Source organism: Mastomys coucha, unplaced genomic scaffold (assembly GCF_008632895.1).
Source record: "Mastomys coucha isolate ucsf_1 unplaced genomic scaffold, UCSF_Mcou_1 pScaffold12, whole genome shotgun sequence".
Taxonomy (NCBI): domain Eukaryota; kingdom Metazoa; phylum Chordata; class Mammalia; order Rodentia; family Muridae; genus Mastomys; species Mastomys coucha.
In genome coordinates this window covers 50,657,937-50,678,980 of record NW_022196894.1, presented here as the reverse complement: position 1 = coordinate 50,678,980, position 21,044 = coordinate 50,657,937, and positions in this window count along the sequence as shown.

The following is a 21,044-nucleotide window of genomic DNA, read 5'->3' as shown; positions in this document are numbered from 1 at the left end:
AAAAAAAAAAGAATAGCAGTCCCAAAGTCTGGCCTGTAATCAAATCTCTGCCAATAACAAATCAACATTTGAATAATACAAAGATAATCATAACACAGTGCACATAATATCACCCCAACAGTGCATTTACTGATTAGTTCTATTTAATATAAAACAATGTCTCACCCAATAATATTAACTTAAATATGGTATTTCTCATTAAGCCACTAAACATCATTGCCATTGCTTATTTGATTTTGTTATTTTAACCTATGTGTTTTGATTATGGTGAAAACTAAAGCATGACTGGATAAGTGGCTCCTTCCCTCCAAGAACCTGATATTTGAGGTCTATCCTGTGTTAGAACTCTTGCTCATGCTTGGTACCCTCTCAGATGCTAGGTTTGAAATGCTTTTTCCCTATTATAGCAGGGTTAAGAGGAAAATCTTTGGGAACTAATTGGGATTAGGAGAGATCAAAAAGTTTGAACTAATCAATGGTATTATTCTCTTTGCATGAGTTAGCAAGAGGTCTGCTTTCTCTCTAGATAGTGTGAAGATAGAGTGGGAAGATATTCATCTGAAGATCAGCAGTTACTCATTTGCTCTGACTATGTCATTGCCTTTATATTGGTCTTTTTACTACTACACAAATGTGACGGATACTGTTTAATGTTTAAGCTAGCCAGTCCATTATATTTTGTTAGACTCTCACATTCCAAGGAACCTAGTAAATAATTTTAAGTAGTGGTAAGTCAACAACTAGCATGTGCACTTCTATGAAGTATATTTTCAGAGCCATCACACAATTGCCCCCAGTTCTCTAAGTTAATAGAAAATACAGCAGTATATTTATGTAAGAATAACCTAAAAGTCTGCTGGAATCTTTATCAATCAATGAGGAATATATGGAAAACCACTTAAGTTTTTAAACTTAAAATCTACTGAGGAGGGTGGCATGTGCTTGTGCATGTGTGGTTGTGTATAGTTATATGTGGATGGTTGTATTTATTCATCACAGATATTTTAAGTATAAAGCATGTTTATGAATTATGTATGTATAAATCTTTATCTTTGGATAACAGTCATTTTATGAGCCAAACTGAATATTTTCTGTAAGAAAAGTTAAAAAATAAATAAAGAGACTGAAGGAAAAGTGGTTCAATGACTGGCCCAACTTGGGATCTATCTCATGGAGGGACAACACCAAGGCCTGACACTATTACTGATACTGTAATATACTTACAAATGGGACCCTGGCATGGCTATCCTCTGAGAGGCCCTACCAGCAGCAGACTGAGACAGGGCCAAATATTAATACCCAACCACTGGACTGAATTTGGGGACCCCTATGATTGAATTAGGGGAAGGATTAAATAAGCTATAAAGGAGAGTAACCCCATAAGAAGACCAGCAGAATCAATTAACCCAGACCTCAGGGAGTTCCCAGAGACTGAGCCACCAGCCAGGAGTATACAGGGGCTAGTCCAAGGCACCTGGTGTATATATATAGCAGAGAACTGCCTGGTCTGGACTTAGTGAGAGAAGATGTGCTTAATCCTCAAGAGACTTGAGACCCCTGGGAAAGAGGAGGCCTGGTGGGGAGGAAGGATGGGATGAAGAACTGTGGAGGGGAGATCAAGGGGTTGCAATGACTAGAATATGAATACATAAAATATCTTTTAAAAATAAAAGAAAACTCATTAAGTTCATTTGTTATTTTATGGCAAACAAAAATTTTACTTAATATAATTAGCATAAGTCCAAACTTTCAGAACTAGATAAAGCAGAATGCTTAGAAATAAAAATATCTTAATATTTTAATATTTATTTATTTTGTCCAAAAACAAATTGAAGATCATTATAAAACAATATAGATGTATAATAGTGTACAATAAAGGTTCCCTTTAAGTCACTATCAGATATAAACAGTCAGATTCTTTTGATATATTCTTGGAGTTAAAGGGGATGGGAGAAGAGGACAAAGAAAGAGAGGAGGTGATGGTTTTTCTTAACATATATAAATTTTAAATTAATGTTGAAGGCAGAGATTTATGGCAAACCTATTCAATAGAAGTAGGGTTCAAAAGAACTGATCTGCAATAATAAAATAGATTTAAATAATTATTAGGAAACAAATGATCAAAAATGTGCACATATGTTCAATTTAAATGTCATCACACTCTCTTATAATAGAAGCCCCACCTCCTCAGATGGAATACAGAAATGAAAAGAAGCTGAATCTCTTAAGGAAGTGTACATCACTTCAGAAGAAAACTGCATCTGGTAACTCTTATTTATGCTAAAACCTCAGTGAAGTATTTTATTTCAAAAAGAGAGAAATCTACATTTTTGTTTTATAACTTATAACATGGCAATTTTAAAAAATGCAAATGGCAATGTAGCCTTATTAGTTCATTGAAAACTAAAACATAAATTTGTAAATAGTGTTTTTGATACTTATTTTGAGATTGTTGTAAGCTCAATGACTTCCTCTTTCCTGCCAGATGCTCTATCTTCTGAACACGTTACAGCACTGATAAAAATATGTTGTTTCCTATTGAAAATTTTTGGAATGCATTAATTTCCAAAGCTCAGCTTCAACATCTTATGTGTAAAAAGTTCTACTAAGTACATTTTGACATGCTTGACTGGCAAGCCTGAATTTACTTTCTGTCTTGAAACATGTCCATCTGAATTGAAGCATACTTATTTCTTCAACATCAATCCTATTAAATTTCCATCTTTCCATCACATCACCGAAATGAGTTGTATGATTTTTTTCACTAATAGAAATATTGGTTATATTTTACTTTATTTCCTGTAAAACCAAGATGACCTTTGAATAATGTCTTTATAATCAAAATAATAAAAATTTGAATAGGAAATAAGATTAGCTTATATAGTTTATCAATCTAATTTACCAATATATTGAACGATGTCAAGCATATGTCAAAACCTTATAAAATGCAAGCCATGTCTTTTCCCTCAGAATATTTATAGTAATATTTTCAATAGCATAAACTAAGTTTTAAAACCCTTCTTTGTCTTGGGAATTCTTCTCTATTTAAGATCCCTCAAATAAGAAACAGTAAAAAAGTTCTACAAGTTTCCATACATGGAACTGAACACTCTTTTGTTCTCAAAAGAAGAAATAATTGGAGTCACTGTGACCCAATCTGGAGATAAAATAATAACTCTTATGAAGAGAAAATACTTCATTTAAATTTTAAATACAAAACTTCTGAAGAAAAAAAATCTAGTTAACAAAACTTAATTTTATACTTGAAATTTTATGTAGAAAAACTTGCCATAGGATCTTTACAATCTTAATGGACAAAAAGTAGAAGCCATAATGGACAGTATATTTATTTCTCTATCCAAAAGCCATACCTGCAACATAATATATGATATGATATTTCAAAGTGATGTCTGTGGGGAGCAATATATAATAAATTATATCCCTATAAATGCTACTTCAGATATCTGTACACTCCATTTGGCAACATAGACTTACATGCCAAAAACACCGTCCCCCCCAAAAAATGGAATAGAAGTAAGATGAAGTGAAAGGTGTCTTTTCTTGGAGCAGAAGATACACATTCACCAGAAACTACATCAGCACATAGATTGATCTTGGAATTGCTGATCTCTTGAACTGTGACAAATTTATATCTATATATTCCATTTGTATATGAAGTTCTTCCCACAGGTGTAGCTTCATTCCCACATGATAACACATTTTAGGGAAGTTGTGAGTTCTTAAGGAGGCAAATAGCAACTGAAAGAAGTCCATAATTGATGTATTAACTTTTTTCTTGCTCTGGGTCTCATTCTGAGCCTGTTTCCACGCAGTAAAGAGTACCTTCTCTCTTAAGTTCCTCACTCACCTTGAATAGAGTAAACAGAGACAAAGATTATAAATTAAGGAGTCTGAAACAATAAGATAAAATAAATTCTTTCTCCTTTAAGCTGGTTTCTTGGCTATTTGGTCACAGGGACAAAAACATTGGCCAATATATTATTCTTTAAGCTTTGCCACCATTTTGTTCTTTTATAGCAGTGAGGACACAGTGAGTCACACAAGTGTATCAGTAACTGGGGACTGTCCTCTAAGAAGTTCATGAAATTGCAGAAATATACTGAGAGTTCTATAATAGATAGAGGCTGGAGGAGTTTTCAGATATCTGTCATAAGAAGGTATCACTCTTTGAACAGGACACTATAGACCATACATATGAGGACTCAAAAAGATCACTAGAAAGGATTCCCATTCTTTCCAGAACACATCTACATAATCTAAGTATAATAAAGTCCATTATGGTGAGATACCATTTATGAATTTTTAAAGGCTGCCTTGTTGACTGTGAAGAGAAAGTTGTTCTATCATGAAGTACTCAGGAAGTAGGATGAAGTGCTTTGAATTCGCAATGTTCTGTACAAATTACAACTTGAAGGTGATAAAACCAGATTTTTAACCAAAGAATTCTCTTAGCAAAATGTTATAGGAGTCACCTGGCTGCTCTTTATTACTTATAGCCAAAGTCAAGAACAAAATTAAAGATGAAACTGCTAAGGAACAAGGAGCAAGAGATAAAGGTGTTAGCAACTTTCAGTTTATTGTTATTAAAAATGAGAACCATGTTTTCAGAACACATGTCCAAAGTTTTGTTTGGTAGAGACTAGACAGTCACATGGATAATCCAGGGTCTATCATTCAAGACAGTAGAAGAATGACCCCAAATGTGATTTGAAGCTTACTAGGAATCCTTCTTCCTCTGGACAATGCCTCTGTCCAGAATGGGTTAACATTGGGCTACTTTTGGTTCAAGTGCATTAGGAAATCCATGCCATTGTCATGGAGTGCCTTGAAAAGCAGGAAATTAGCTTTTCAAGATTATTAATTTAGTTCTATCTGATTGCTATGACAAATAATTTTGACAAAAATGGCAACATGGACGTGAAAATGTTTCTTCGACCTAAACCCTTCTGTCATCATTTGTCACTGAGAGAATTCATGACAAGAACTCAAGGCAGAAACCCAGAGGGAATAACCATGAAGGAATGCTTTCTGCTGGCTCATGCTCTGGATCCTTTATACTTAAGTATTTTTCTTCTATAATTCAGTGCCTCTCGAGTATGTATCCCTGTAGCCAATATTTGCTGTGCAATCTTGTATCAGTTAATAATAAAAAATAATAGTTCACAAATATAAATGTTAATCAAACTGATCTAGACAATTTCTCAATCTAGGCTTTCTTATTGGATGAATGTAGGATGTATTGAACTGATAATTAAAGCTAACAAGGGCAATCAGTTTTCTTACACCTCAGTGTCTAATGGAACTTTCCCTACTCTGTTTTAGATTTTTATTGGGCCTGTCATGCTTTCATCTTTCACATCTCTCCTTCAGAACAGGGTGTCTCTTTTATGCTTGTAGTTCTAATGAAGCAGAGAAGATGTTTGGCTTTTCAGTAAGACAATATGCTTCAGGATGTATTATATTCCAAGTGTGACTATTTTTGACTAAGATATTAAAGTAATGGATTTTAGAGTTGTTGGCTGAACAAGTTAAGATTTTGAACACCATTGGGAAGAAATTAACATCTATGAAAAGCATGACAATATGGTAGCAAAAGCTAGACTAGAATGCCATGATTTAATTCCAGCCTCTGCATACAAATTTTGTAAGTGGAAACCAAACTCCAGTGTGACATTTGGATAGAGGGCCTCTGGGAAGTACTCAGGACATAAAGGCTGAACTCTAATAAATGGGGCCACTGGTGCCATTGTAAGGGATCACACAGCAGCCCCTAGCCTTTTCTGTAATATGAGGAAAAGGCAAAAAGAAAGCAATATATTGAACCAGAGGCCAGCCTTCATCAGAGAGTGATCACTGCAACCTTGATATTGGACATTCTAGTCTTTAGAACTGTGTGAAATAAATTATTGGGGAGTCTTCTAAATAGTTCACTCAGTCTTCTGGGAATTACACTTTATCAAGAAAAAAGACCATTCTGTCTATGCTTCCTGAGTTCTGGCTCACTCTAGCTGCCACACCTACCAATTTCTTTCTTTCTTTCTTTCTTTCTTTCTTTCTTTCTTTCTTTCTTTCTTTCTTTCTTTCTTTCTTTCTTTCTTTCTTTCTTTTATGAGTTATAAGTAGATTCTTTTTTATATTAAATTATTTTATTTATTTACATTCCAAACCCTTCCTCCTTCCTGGTCCTCCCTCCCTGGGTTCTTCACCCAAATCCCCCTTCACTTTCCTTCTGAGAGAGTGCTCTTCCACCCACCCACCCACCCACTCCCACCTCACCCCTGCCAGCATTCCCCTTCCCTGGTACATCATGTTTCTAAAGGGTGCATACTCTCTCACTGAGTCCAGACAAAGCAGTCCTCTGCTACATATGTGTAAGAAGCTAAGGTCCAGTCCAAGTATGCTGTTTGGTTGGTAGCTTAAAGGTCATCCCACATGCAGGCACCAAACCCTGACATTATTACTGATGTGATGTTGTGCTTGCAGACAGGAGCCTAGCATGGCTGCCCCCTGAGAATCTCTACTAGCAGCTGAGTGAGACAGATGCAGAAACTTATAGGCAATGAGTGGACTTTGGTCAGGGACCACTATGGAAGACTTAGGGGAAGGATTGAAGAAGCTGAAGGGTACTAAAACCCCATAGGAAGAATAACATTATCAACTAACTCTGACCCCTCAGTGTTCCCAGAAACTATGCAGTGAATTGCTTTATTTAAAAATGTATCCAAATTAGATTATTTACATCACAGATGTGTTGCAATAATATTGATCAGCAAAAGGTTTCTTCATACCTCAGTCACATGTACAGGAGAGGGCACATTACTAATAATCTTTCCATTTTAATTATAGGGGGCCCTTCTTTCTTCAACTTCACCTATTTTCTCTCTGGTTTGGATCTTCAAATCCAAGGCTTTTGTGTTTGGTTGTTTGGTTGGTTTTGTTGTTGTTGTTGTTTGGTTTTGGTTTGGTTTGGTTTGGTTTTGGTTTCTTGAGACAGGGTCTCTCTGTGTAACCCTGGCTGTCCTGGACTCACTCTGTAGACCAGGCTGGCCTGGAACTCAGAAATCTGTCTGCCTCTGCCTCCCAAGCGCTAGGATTAAAGGCATGCACCACCAATCACCTGTTGAAACAGAAAACACATGTATTATCCCGAAGACATTTGAATTAAATGTTCTCTTACTTTGAAACTTATTAACATTTTTAAACAAATGTTCACTTACTAGCTTCATAGTCAATACATACATAAATCTACTTTGGAAATAATGATGCTTAGGGCTCAGCTGGTATAATCTCTGCACTTAGTGCCCTCAAAAATCTGACTTCAGCTGCTTTATATCAGCAATTGTCTCTCTGGTCAGGCTGTGATTACTACTTATTTTTTTAAAATTATTTTTGGATCCTGCTTATCAAGCCATGCCTTTCTGATGTTTGCTTGTCTCATGGCTTCCTCTCTCTCCTCTCTCTCCTTACGTTCCCTATCATCATTCTGCTATAGATTCTGCAGTCCTGCTGAGTAATCAAACAAGTCTCTAGGCACTGTGGTCTCGCTGCTCATCTCAGTAAAGGGAAAAAAAATAACAGCTGCTGAAATTGTGACCGTCCTTCCTGGCTGTCAAATTTAGTGAAAACAGATGCTTCAAGGAGTTGTTTGTAATTCAAGCTGGCTTCGAATAGGAAAAGAAACCACTTATTTGCTGAAACTAAAGAAGTTAGTTCAACTTAGCTTCCATTTGCTTGCTATATAAAAAGAACAGTGTGTTCTTACTGCCATGTAACTGACCAGGACTTCATTTCTATAATAAGGTCTTACTCTAACAATGCCTCAGAAAAGACCCATGAATATATGTAGATGTGTGCGTTTTACAGTGAAATTATTAAAATGGTTATATTGAAATTTGGTATGCTTTAAACTGTCAAGCATTCTCATAGGGAGGTAAGATAAATCTATTTCTTTTTGTGTGCATAAGGACAAGGGGATTTAAACTATATGAAAATAACCCAACTAGCTAGGGAGAAATGTCTGGTCTTGTTAAGTGAGCATCCCAAGGCCAAAGATAAAATCTCACACTTTCTTCTTCTGTTTTTTTTTTTTGAGAAGAATGAAATCTCTATTTATTTTAATTCATATATATGCATAGCTAAACTTTAATATCAAAAGAAAAATGTAATCTAACAAATGTATACTTTCAAATAGATTTTGCTCATTAGTCCAGCCCTCCATACACTAAAGATTCTGCAAGCTTCAACTGTATCTACCACAAAAAATAAAATAATATAAGCCCATTGCCTCATCCTTTCTCAGTAATGAAATAGGTCTTATTGACATTGATTATGAATTTCCCTTACAACATTACATTTCCATGATTCTGTGTATTGAAGGACACTTCCATGTTAAGTATTTTATTTCCAAATTAATGCCAAATTAGCAAAGACATTATAGTTATACCACAAACTGGATGATATTTATGGCTCCAAATGTTATTAAACTTAAGGAAATGTTGCTTGTGCCCAGTTACTTGGGGTTATAACTTCAATATAAAACAAATTCTGTCTGAACTACAAACAAGCCTGCTAAATTTGACAACTTCTTAGTAGAAAAGGAAACACTGGCATGCATGATGCAAGGGCTCCTTTACAATTATTCTTACAAAAACAGGAACATGAATTCTGGGCCTAGTAGAGAATAATAAAGAAGCTAAGTGGAGCTTTAACATCTGGGTTATGGGAGAAGAGAGGAGATATTAAAGGGTGGGAATGGGTCAAGATATCAGGAGAAAAAAGAAATATTGGAAGATGAAGCAATCTTACAGTGCATAGACATAAGGAGAAAAACAATTTGGAGATGGTTGACAGTATAAAATTGATGGAAAGTTGGAGATTCATAAGTAGTCAAAGAAATAACCTGCCCCTGAAATAAGTAACTACTATCAATGCGTATCTCAATTTGAATCTATTTGTTGAACACTGGCGATGTCACTGAGCATTGCTACCAGTTTACATCATGGCTCCTGTTACAAATTAGAGGTGATGTGCCTCACCACTGCACATTGAAAGGTTCATGTTCCCAGCTGGTAGCTGAGAGGTGAATAGACTTTGATCATATTAAACTTATCAATGGGTGAGCTGTAGATAAGCAGAGCATGAGGAGGTGGTGCTATTTGGAGAAATTGGATCCGTGGAAGATTACATTTAAAGGGTGTGTGTTGTCCTTATCCCTTCCTGTCCCTCTCACTGGTTCTTAGTTGTATGGAGATAGAAGCTTTCTTTTGCTGCACTATTCTGTCATATTCTATCTGCCTCAACACAGTACAAAGGACAATAGAGCCAACTTGCTGTGAACTTAAAGAGTAAAGCAAAATGAACTTCTGCTTCACTGTGATGGACTTGGTATCAGGGTCCCACTGTGGTTTCATCACAGAAGGTGCCAACCCATCCACAGCAGTGTAATAGATGCTATAACTTACCCTTTCTTTCTAGTGCTGTCATGGGCAATATCAATAGGACTTTACTCTCTTATGGCAATATCAATAGGACTTTACTCTCTCATGGCAGATGTGATATTTTTATAAATGAATGCTTTTAAGCACTCTTGTCCTTTGACCAGTGGTGGGCTCCCTACGGGTGATATGGCTTTTGATATAGACTTGAGGCACAAGCTGATCCATTGAGAGGTTGCTGGGAAAATCAAGAAAGTTATAGTTGGTGTATGTTAAAGTATGTGTTAAACAGTAAAAGGAGATGAGGGCAATCATAGGGAAGTGCCAGCATAGAGTGTACAGCTGGGCCATTTTTATTCTAAGATTATCATCATTGTTTACTCTGAAAATGTTTTTTTGTTGTTGTAGTTGTTCATTTGTCTGTCTGTCTGTCTGTCTGTTTGATCAAATCTTATTACTGTGAAAGGACACAAAACATATAAACATGGCAAACAAATAAAATACATTATAGTAACTGTTAACAAATTAATTGTTGGCTGTCAAAAATGAGCCTTTCATCTTTATGTTGTGTTCTCTGTTATTTTGTCATGTTGACAGAGTGAAGAAATTCAGTACGACTGATATAGGTCATTATAATGATATGTTTTGACTGACCTGTGTTACTAGAAATTGAAAACTGTCATTCAACTGCCACCCCCATGCTTGTGTGGAGATCTGTTTTCTCATACGTTTGTTTGTTTGTTTGTTGTTTTTGATTGAGATTCAGTTTCTTTCACAGATTGGACTAGACAATCTAGCTTCTTAGTGATTCAGTGCAGTGGAACAATGTGTGGTGTCTCCTTTCTTCTAAAACAAAACCAGAGATGGAAATAGGACTCCTTATTTGAAAGTATGTACTTCTCTGTACAGGACCTGAATTCAATCACCAGCATGAGATTGTCTGATCCCTAGAGGTACCTGCACTCATAAGCACATAGAAAGGAGTACTTAAGCAATTAAAAATAAACATGAAAATAAAAACCATCCTTTCTTCATTTTCCATAAAGGAAAACCAAAAGAACAGATGTAAACCAAAATGAGCATTATGATAATTAAGCATATACACCTTGGGGATAAACTCAGTATTTATATTAATTTTCCTTTGCACACCTCTCTTGTTATGACCTACTTTATTTTACCTTAAGTCAAAAAATGTGGAAAGAAACTGCTTTGCCTACATTTGTGTGAGATTTTGTTTAGCACTCTTGAATATTTTGCCCATTATTCCCAGAATCCTCTCTAGATTAATAAGAGAATCCATTTGAAATGTTATCAAAAAGATAACCAGAATACAAAACCTACAAATAGTAAATAATTTTCTTTTATTCTTGTTTTGCTGTTGCATATTATTAAAGAAACTCCTGGTTTTAATAAATAACTTCTTGAAAGACATATTCAAGTTTCCTAAATGATAATCAGACACCATTAACAACTATCAGCTTTCAAAGGGAAAAAACAAATAGTGGAACTTCTGTTCAAAATTTATTCAATTTCTTAAAAATAAGAAAGATGGAACTTTTAGAACTGCATTGAAAATGTCTGATTTGATTTAACATCCATTTGGTATGATGGAACACATACCCACCAACACTGTCTTCAAGACAAAGAACCAGAGACTAGATAGGTCCAATATTTATACATATTTATATATGGAAGAAAACAAATGCTGTTACTAATTTTCTTTTATTTTTTGTTTTTTCAAGACTGGGTTTCTCTGTATAACCCTGGCTGTCCTGGAACTCACTCTGTAGACCAGACTGGCCTCGAACTCAGAAATCTGCCTATCTCTGCCTTCCAAGTGTTGGGATTAAAGGCATGCGCCACCACTGCCTGGCCATACTAATTTTCTTTTTAAAATGCGGATGACTCCTAATGATATCTTGCTATACTCATAGATTAGAGCTTTATTCAGCCATTATCAGAGAAGTTGTTTCCTGAAGCTGATAAAAACAAATACAAAGACCCAGAGCCAGACATCACACAGAAACTTGGAACAGAGAGCTCTATCAAATGCCTCCTCTCAGAAGTCAGGGAACCCTGTAGAAGAGCATGCAGAAAAAGTGTGTGTGAGAGCCAGTGTTTTTGCTGTTTTGCTGTTATCTCTTAGTGTCTTTTCTTTTCTAATGGCAGACAGAAAGGGGTTGAGTCCAGATGGGAGGGAAATTGGGAAGGAATTGAGGAAGAGTTGAGGGAGAGGAAACTAATCATAAGGTATTGTATGTGAAGCAAATTTATTTTCAATAAAAGGCAAAATACATTGAAAACGCTATCATAAGGCTGGTGAAGTGGCTCAGTGATAGAAAACTTCCAGCATATGTAAGACCCTGGCTTCTATCCTAAGCACTGGATAAAATATTCTCAAAAAGAGAAAACAAATCTCACTGAAGAGATCATCAGAGATCAACAACTTAGGAAATCTACTAGTAAATTTACAGACATCTTGCACATCTGAGTGTATTTGTTCTAATTTACTCACTCTTCACTTCAGATGTCTTTCATTTGGATCTAGAAGCAATATACTTGTAGGGTATTATTTTTATCATTTTCTTACAATTGTCCCTTTCTCGCTTATTTGATGATCTTTATTTTTCTCCCAAATCCCTTAATAAGGAACAACCCATAGCTAGGCCTAGTATCTGTGCTTTATCAAGACACAACCCTCTGTGGTGTTGTCTAACAATAACAGTGCCCAAGCTTCAAAACTTCTATCATACACTACTGTCCTAAACTCCAGACTGGTGGTCTATAGTAACTCACTCGTGGTGATATTTTCTAGTCCCATCTATTTGCCTATTCACGATGTCCTTGTTTTTAATAGCTGAACAGTATCCAACTGTATAAATAAACCACATTTTCTGTATCCATTCAGAATGAGATATCTGGGTTGCTTGAAGTTTGGGGCTATTATCAATAAGGCCTCTATGATTATAGTAGAGCATGTATCCTTCTGATATGGTGGATCAACTTTTGGGTATACGTCCAGGAGTTGTATAGCTTGGTCTATAGATAGAACTATATATTACCAGTTTTCTGAGGAACCACCACATTGTTTTCCAGAAAGGATATACAACTCTATAAACCTGCCAGCCATGGAGGAGTGCTTCCCTTTCAACACAACCATTCCAGCATTGCTGTTATTTGAGTTTTTTGTATTAGCCATTCTATCGGTATAAGGTAGAGTCTCAGAGCCATTTTGATTTGTATTTCCTGATGACTAAGGATGTTGACTATTTCTTTACGTGCTTCATGGCCATTAGAGATTCCTATATTGAGAATTCTCTGTTTATCTCTGTACCCCATTCTTTAATTGGGTTATTTGGCTTGTTGGAGTCTAGTGTCTTGAGTTCTTTATATATTTTGGATATTAGCCCTCTGTCAGATGTATAGTTAGTGAAGATGTTCCCCAATCTGTAGGTTGCCATTTTGTCCTATTGACAGTATCCTTTGTCTTTCAGAAGCTTTACAGTTACAAGATGTCCCATTTATTAATTGCTGATCTTAAAGCCTGAGCCATTAGTAGTCTGTTCAAAAAATTTTCTCCTGTGCACTGGGAGTAGGGGCTGGGTGAGCCTCTAGAAATTCCAAGAGACATGAGATAGGGTAGGCTTCCAGGATTCAATGTGGATAACTTTAGTCAAAATGTCCAACAGTGAAGATATGGAATATCCAGTAGTCAGAGAGTACCCACAGTGGAAGAATGGGAATACCAATCCACCTACAAAACATTTGACCCAAAATTGCTACTGTCTAAAACAAATGCAGGGACAAAATTGGAGCAGAGTCTGAAGGAATAGTTGACTATTTACTGGCTCAACTTGGGGTTCATATCATGGTCAGACACCAATCCCTGACATTATTAATGATGCTATGTGTGCTTGCAGATAGGAGCCTAGCTAGCATGGCTTTCTTCTGAGAGGCTCTACCCAGTTCTACTCTGAGAAACTGAGACAGATGCATATACTTACAGTGAAGCACTTGATGGAGGTTGAGGACCCCAATGAACAAGTTAGGGGAAGAATTGAAGGAACTGAAGGGCATAGCAACCCCATAAGAAGACCCACCATGACACTAATCTGGAACCCTAGAAGCTCCCAAAGACTGAGCCACCAAACAAAGATCATACATGGGGATGTTCCAAGGCCCCAGGAACATACATTGTAGAGGACTGCCTTGTCTGGCCTCAGTGGGAGAGGATGAGCCTAATCCTGTAGAGACTCAATGCACAAGGGTAGGGGGATACCTGGGGGTAGCATTCTCTCAGACATGAAGAGGAGGGAGGACGTGAGGAGAAATATGAGAGAGAGGACCAAGAGGGGGCAATGTTTGGGACATAAATAAAACAATTAATTAATAATAAATAAGAATAAAATGAAATTGAATGGCATTAAAAAGGCTATAATATGTGGTTGTACCACCTTGCAATCCTACCAGCAATAGAGGAATATTCCTCTTTCTGCACATTTTCAACAACAAGTGTTGTCACCTGAGGTTTTGATCTTAGCCATTCTGTTTGTCTAAGGTGGAATCTCAGGGTTGTTTTGATTTGCATTTCTCTGATCACTAAGAACTTTGGACATTTCTTTAGGTGCTTCTCAGCCACCTGAGATTCCTCTGTTGTGAATTCTCAGTTTAGTTCTATCAGAAATTGGAAATAGATTTACCTGAAGACCCGGCTTATACCCAAAATATGACCCACAGGAGCACGTAATCCACTATGTTCATAGTTCCATTATTTGTGATAGCCAGAAGCTGGAAACAACCCAGATGTCCCATGACAGAAGAATGGATACAGAAAATACGTGGTTCATTTACACAGTGGAATACTACTCAGCTATTAAGAATGAGGACATCCTGAGTTTTGCAGGAAAAATCATCCTGAGTAAGATAACTCAGACCCAAAAGTACATGCATGGTATGTATTCACTAATAAGTAGATATTGGCCAAAAAAAAAAAAAAAAGTACACAGAATAGCCAAGATATAGTCCATAGAACCCAAAAGTCCAAGCTGAATAGCTCAGTGAGGACTCCTCAGTCCCACTTTGGAGGGAGAAGAAAGCAATCACAAATGGGGAGAGAGGGAGGAATGTGGGAGGGAAAGTAGATACAGGATGGGGAGGAAGAGGGGAACCTGATCTGGTATTGGGTGAGGGAAAAGGACTGAAGCCCTGAGGGTCAGCAGAAAGAATGGAAACAGGCATCCTCGGAAGGTAGGAAGTTGAGGGGGGGACCCTCCAGAATGCACCAGAGACCTGGGAAGTAGACTCAAAGGGAGGGACCTACATGAAATGCCCAAAAGTAGGGAGAGGGAACTTATAGAGCCCACCTCCAGCAGGAAGACAGGGCATCAAATGAGGGAGGGGAGCATCCCACAGTCACAACTCTGACCATAATTGTTCCTGTCTGAAAGAATTACAGGGATGGAAATGGAGAGGTGCCTGAGGTAAAGAAGGTCCAGTGACAAGCCCAAAGTGGAATCCAGCTCAAGGGAAGGACCGAAGGCCTGACACTATTATTGAGGCTATTGAGCACTCCCAAATAGGGATTTAGCATGACTGCACTCCAAAAAACCAAACAGGCAGCTGAGTCAGATGTAGATATTTGCACCCTACCAATGAGCAGAAGCTGCTGATCCCTGTGGTTGACTTAGAAAAAGGCAAAAAGCAGCTAAGGAGGGGGTTGACCTTGTAGGAGGACCAGCAGTCTCAATTAATCTGGACCCCTGAGATCTCTCAAACACTGGACCACCAAACAGGGAGCATACGCCAGTTGACATGAAGCTCCTAACACACATACAGCAGAGGAATGTGGGGGTCTGTGTTGAATCAGAGGTGATGCACCTAACCCTCAAGAGACTGGAGGTCCCAAGGAGTTTAGAGGTCAGGTGGGGTGGGGGGGGACAGGAAATCCATGTGGAGACAGAGATGTGGGGAGGAAGTATGGGATGTGGAAGAGTCAGAGGGTGGACAGGGTGGGGTATAAAATCTGGTGTGTAAAAAAGGAAATAAGAAGAAAGTAAAAAAAAAAAAAAAGAAAAACAAAAGGTTATAATATGTAACACAAGTAGGTCCTCAAGAAATTATAGAATAAATAAGCAATAATAGTTAAATACTTTTGAAAAGCTGCAGCAAGTGTTTTATACTACAACATGTACCTAAGAATGAGACAAGAACAGCAACTCCAAGTGCCTAGAGAAAAAAAAATAAATCACTGTTAAATTGTAAAAGTATTAGAATAAAATTAGGATTATTTTTAATGCATTTTATTTCCCTATATACTTTCTATTTTCTATCATCCAGGCATGGATTCACTAAGTTTAGTTTTTTCTTATATGCATACCAGTCTACCTGTCTGAACTCCTCTAATTTTTTTTTACTTCAATTATTTAACTTAAATTTTCTTTGTTTCTCTAGAACTCTGGCTATCACAATTTAGTTTTTTTCTTTCTTCTCATTTGCTCACATCTGGGCTGAGGAAGTTTCTTAGACTTTATATGGCTTTTTCTAGTATCAATATCTTTTCTGTACCTGTATCTAGTATCATTATCTCAATCTATAGCATTCAATCCACAGTAATTTACCAACTGCATTTTGGAACAGACCAAAATGTATAACATCAACAGTCACACACATGCTAAAGTTACATGCCAAGGGGAATGTTGCTCTATAGTATAATGTGTGATTAGTGTGGATGGGACTTAGGGTTCCATAGTGAAAAAAAATAGTTATATGACACTGTAGCAGGAACAAAATCTCATGATTTTCCATAGGAATAAACTGACATCTACTATTTAACTGACTTGTCTATAGTCTTTGCCAAACTTAGATTATGTATCATTCCAGTTCTGTTGAAGATGATGTCTTATTCAAAGGTGCTTGAAATCATGAAGGAAGAAGGTTGACTCTACTCAGAGTTCTGGAGAAGTAGCACTGCAGACTTTCTGCTGGTATCCTTCTTGCTAGTAGATTCCTGAAGTAGTAAGCAGCATCACAGGGTAGCATTGTTTATATCAGCACTTCGTTTGGGATCTTCCTTATTTTATAAAGTGACCAGGGGCAATAAGGGTCTGTTCCATAAAAATTTACCTACACTTAAACAGCTCTCAAAAAGTCGAATTCATAAATTAGCTAGTCGATTGTATTTCCATACTATTTGAACCTCTCTCATTGGCTGATAGATGTCAATACTCAAACTTTGGAGGAAACAAACAATCCACACTGCAGTCATATTTTATTGTTTTTGTTGTGTGTTCTCCTTATAGTTTATGTGCCTTCGGAATGACTGTTCATTAGATAATGTATCATTATGTCTTTAATCCAGCTATGCCAGTTCACACTAATGTTTTTCTCATTGCCTGTACATTCTTCTCCTGTGTAAGGAAATATATTTTTGGCTGCCTTTTCACCCTTAGGCATTTAATAATCACATATTCCACACATTTCACTTCAAAATCCATTTTATATGTAATGCATCAATTATGAATAGCAAAGTTGCACCCAATGTGGAAGAATATCCAGCTTTCTGCCAGTCGAAAATATGTGAATATTTGCTAGGATTAGAAGCAGGAACTCATCCACAAATTCTTTCTCTCACTCTCTCTCTGTCTCTCTCCCCTCCCCTCTTTCTCCTTCTACCCCCCTCTCTCTCCCTAATTAGTGTTACTGACCAATATATATATGTGGTTTCCCTTATATCGTTGGTTATTTTTCCATGTACCCTTTTTTGTTTCAGCTAAGTTAAGAATGATGCTAGTACTGAGAGTTAAGTGAAGATTTTAATTCCTAGAAGTTTACATTATTCCCACATAATAAGACAGACTATCTTTCTTTGGCCACAAAAAGAAAAAAAAGGCATTACAGATGAGGACATTCGTGCTGTTCTTACAGAACGTGGAATGAATGATCTTAAGGTATGAGAAAAGACATACTTCCTTTTTCAGCATGTATACAAACAGAAAAGGCATTCTGGATTCATGTTAGTCTTGGTTCTTAGAAGAAAATAAATAATTGCTACATCTAAGATTTGAAATCATTATTGGATCACACCTTAGAACTTCTGATGCTTAAAGGGCAGGATAGAGACTGGATGGAAATTACAACTTGTATGTGCCTCCCCATTACTCCACTCTGGTGCCATTCAATCAATCTGACCATACAGTGACTGATTTGGAGGAAAGTTAATTTAATCTACATCTTACAGAAGCTTTCCAACCCACAATTTCTCTAAATGTTTTTTCTAAAGTCAAACTCAGCCTGTGACATTTTATTTTGATATTGAATATCACATTCTGATTTTCTATATGACAGTTCAATAATATAGCATGCTGATTTTGTATTAAATAATCAATCAATATATGCATTGTTTTTATCTAAATGCCTACATGTTTAGCTTTCTACTTCACTCTTGGGGAAACTAAATGTGTGAGTCTTTTTCACAAAGAAAAGCAATCAACTTGGATCACAAAAATAGGGTAGTTAAAAATCATTCCATTAAAGAAATATGCATCATTAGGGAAATGGGGAGAAATGATATTAGGAAAGGGAATACAAAGCAGCTGGCAACAAGAAAGGAATAAATTAATTTTGTTGTTTCAATCAAGTATGTATCATAAAATTGATATTTGAGAAAGATGAAATTAATAACACAGTCTTGAGAGAGCCTAAAATTTGCAGAATCAAGAAGGATTATTACAGAATGTGTTACAAAATGAGAAATCTAAGGTTGCAGTTATGACAATTGCAGTAAGATTGAATTTCAGAAATAAACCTTTACAAAGTTTAGAAAATAAATTTATGAGCAACATAAGGTTGGGAGCTGGAGAGAGGGGTCAGTGGGTAAAGTGTAAGGAGCTAGAGATCAAATCTCTAGAGATTTTGTCTAACAAAGTGGAAGGTGAGGAAAACAACAGAGCTTGGTCTTTGCCCTTTCCACATACACACATGGAACATGTGTAAATATATTACAAGTACATACACAAATATGCACACATATAAGCAAAAAAATATATCACATTCATGTGTCATTTGATATATGTGGGCATATATCAGTGATTTGGTGTTGTTCTTTTTCAACCTTCCCATCTGTCCTTCCTGTTCCCTATAATTTGCACCCTTCTTCCCTTCAAATAATCCCCACTTGTGTTACAATGTATTATTTGTTTCTTCATAAAAGATGAAAAGTTCTATCGACAATTTTATACCAAACACTTCATGAAAAATGAAATGAGAAGACTGTTCCCATTCATCTTCTTATATAGTACAGAGGCTGCAAAGAGGGTTCAATGAAAACTGTAAGGACAGGAGTCAGCAATCTCAATACCAAATAAACCACAGACAGGCTCTCGTGGCAGCATAGAATCCCTACACTCAGAGGTAAAGATAGAGCAAGCTGACAAGGTGGTTTAACCAGAGCTCTAGGTTCAGTGAGAGATTCTGCCTCAATAAATAAGGTAGAGAACAATTGAGGAAAACACTCAATATTATTTTGAGGCCTCTGAATGCATATGCACATATGTGCATGAATACTTACACACACATGTGGGAACAAACAATATTTAAGTCTACACACATCCTTACCACACACATGAAGAATGGAATATAATAGACTTGAAAGCAAAGTTTGATTACCTATAAGGAATGAGAATGGTATGCTTCCCCTTATTAGTAATCTTATATTTCAAAGTTCCATTTCCCATGGTCAACTGTAATTTAAAAATAGTAAATGGAAAATTCCAGAAGGTAATATGTAATAGTCTTTAAACAATGTTATTATATCATCCTGTTTGATATTGTTACAAATATGTTCCTGCAGCAAAATTATAAATTAAACTGAATCATAGTAGTGTTAGGAATTATTCCACATCCTGGCTTCCAACCCTTACAGAAGTGCATGGCTGTATCAGAGTTCACACTTGTATACCAGGAACCACAGGTAAGGCCCTCCCCACAGAACATGAAGACTCCTTAGAGCTCAGACAGCTTGCCTAACAGCATTTCCTCCCATCATCTCTTTACCTGAGCAGACAACTCTAGAAGAAGTCCTCTGCTCTACTAGAGGCCATGCTACTACCAAGAACCCAAGAAGCCATGCCAGCTTGACAAACCCTAGAACACTACAGTAAACACCAGCATCCAAAACCCCCAAGGTCTCACAGTCCATCACAACTCTCATAAAGTTATTATAATGGACCTGTGGACTCTCTCATCACCATAATCACAGGGTACTCATGTAAGAAGACAAGAAAGAAAAGAAAAACAATGAGGAAAAATAAGCATTTATTTTTCCTAACAAGGATAAACTCAGATATTGTCACATAAACCTATATTACCTTAAACCCGGATGCCTAGACTCTAGTATAAGAACATAGTCAATAACAACAAGGAAAATAATGTACCACCAGATATGGCCCCAATATGCTACTATAGCAAGTCTGGATATTCCAACTCAGATGAAGCACAAATTAAAGACCCTGACTAATACAGATGCAGAAGCACACAGCCAACCATCAGACTGAGCATGGGAAACCCAATGGAGGAGTTAGGGAAAAGACTGAAGGAGCTGAAGGGATTTGAAATCCCATAGAAAGAACAGTAACATCAACTAACCATACCCCCCAAAGCTCCCAGGGACCAAAGCACCAACCAAAGAGTACACATGGGGGCGTCCCATGGCTCTAGGTGTATATGTAGAGAGGAGACCCTTTGTCCTGACCCAGCTTACAGGGATGTGAGGGTGATGAGGTGGATGTGGATGGGTGGGTAGTTGAGCACCCTCATAGAAGCAGGGAGTAGAAGGGAGGGGAAAGGTAGTTTGTGGATGAGAAACTGAGAAGGGGGATAACATTTGAAATGTAAATAAATAAAATAACCAATAAAATAGTTTTGTGAAGATCATAGAGTACTTTAAAAGGGATTGGATAAACCTCATAATGATATATTGGAAAATACAAACAAAAATTAGAGGAAATAATTAATCTCTTAAAGAGAGCCAAGAAAACAAACAACCAAATAAACAGGTGACGGAAGGGTCTATATTCAAGATCTGAAAATAGAAATTGAAGCAATAAGAAAAAAAGAAGCTGAGAGAATTCTGGACATGTAAAATCTAGGTAGGCAGACACAAGCATCACTAATAGAATAAAAGAGATATAAGAAAGAATTTCAGGCATGGAAAATAACTGAATAATAATAATAATAATAATAATAATAATAATAAAATTGCTTTAAAAACAGAAGGTATCATAGATGATATTAATATATTTCTCAAAGAAAAAGTTAAAACTAAAAACTTTCTGACCCCAAATATTCTGGAAATTTGGGACACTATGAACAAATAAAACCTAAAAATTATAAGAGTAGAAGAAAGAGAAGAATCCCAGATCAAAGTCGCAGAAATTACTCTTAATAAAATCATAGATGAAACATTTCCTAGCATTATAAAGGACATATCTGTAAAAGGACAGATTATTAAACACCAAAAGTATTTAACCAGAAAAGGAAATCCCTCTACCAAATAATAATCAAAAGACTACTCATAAGAACAAAGAAAGAATA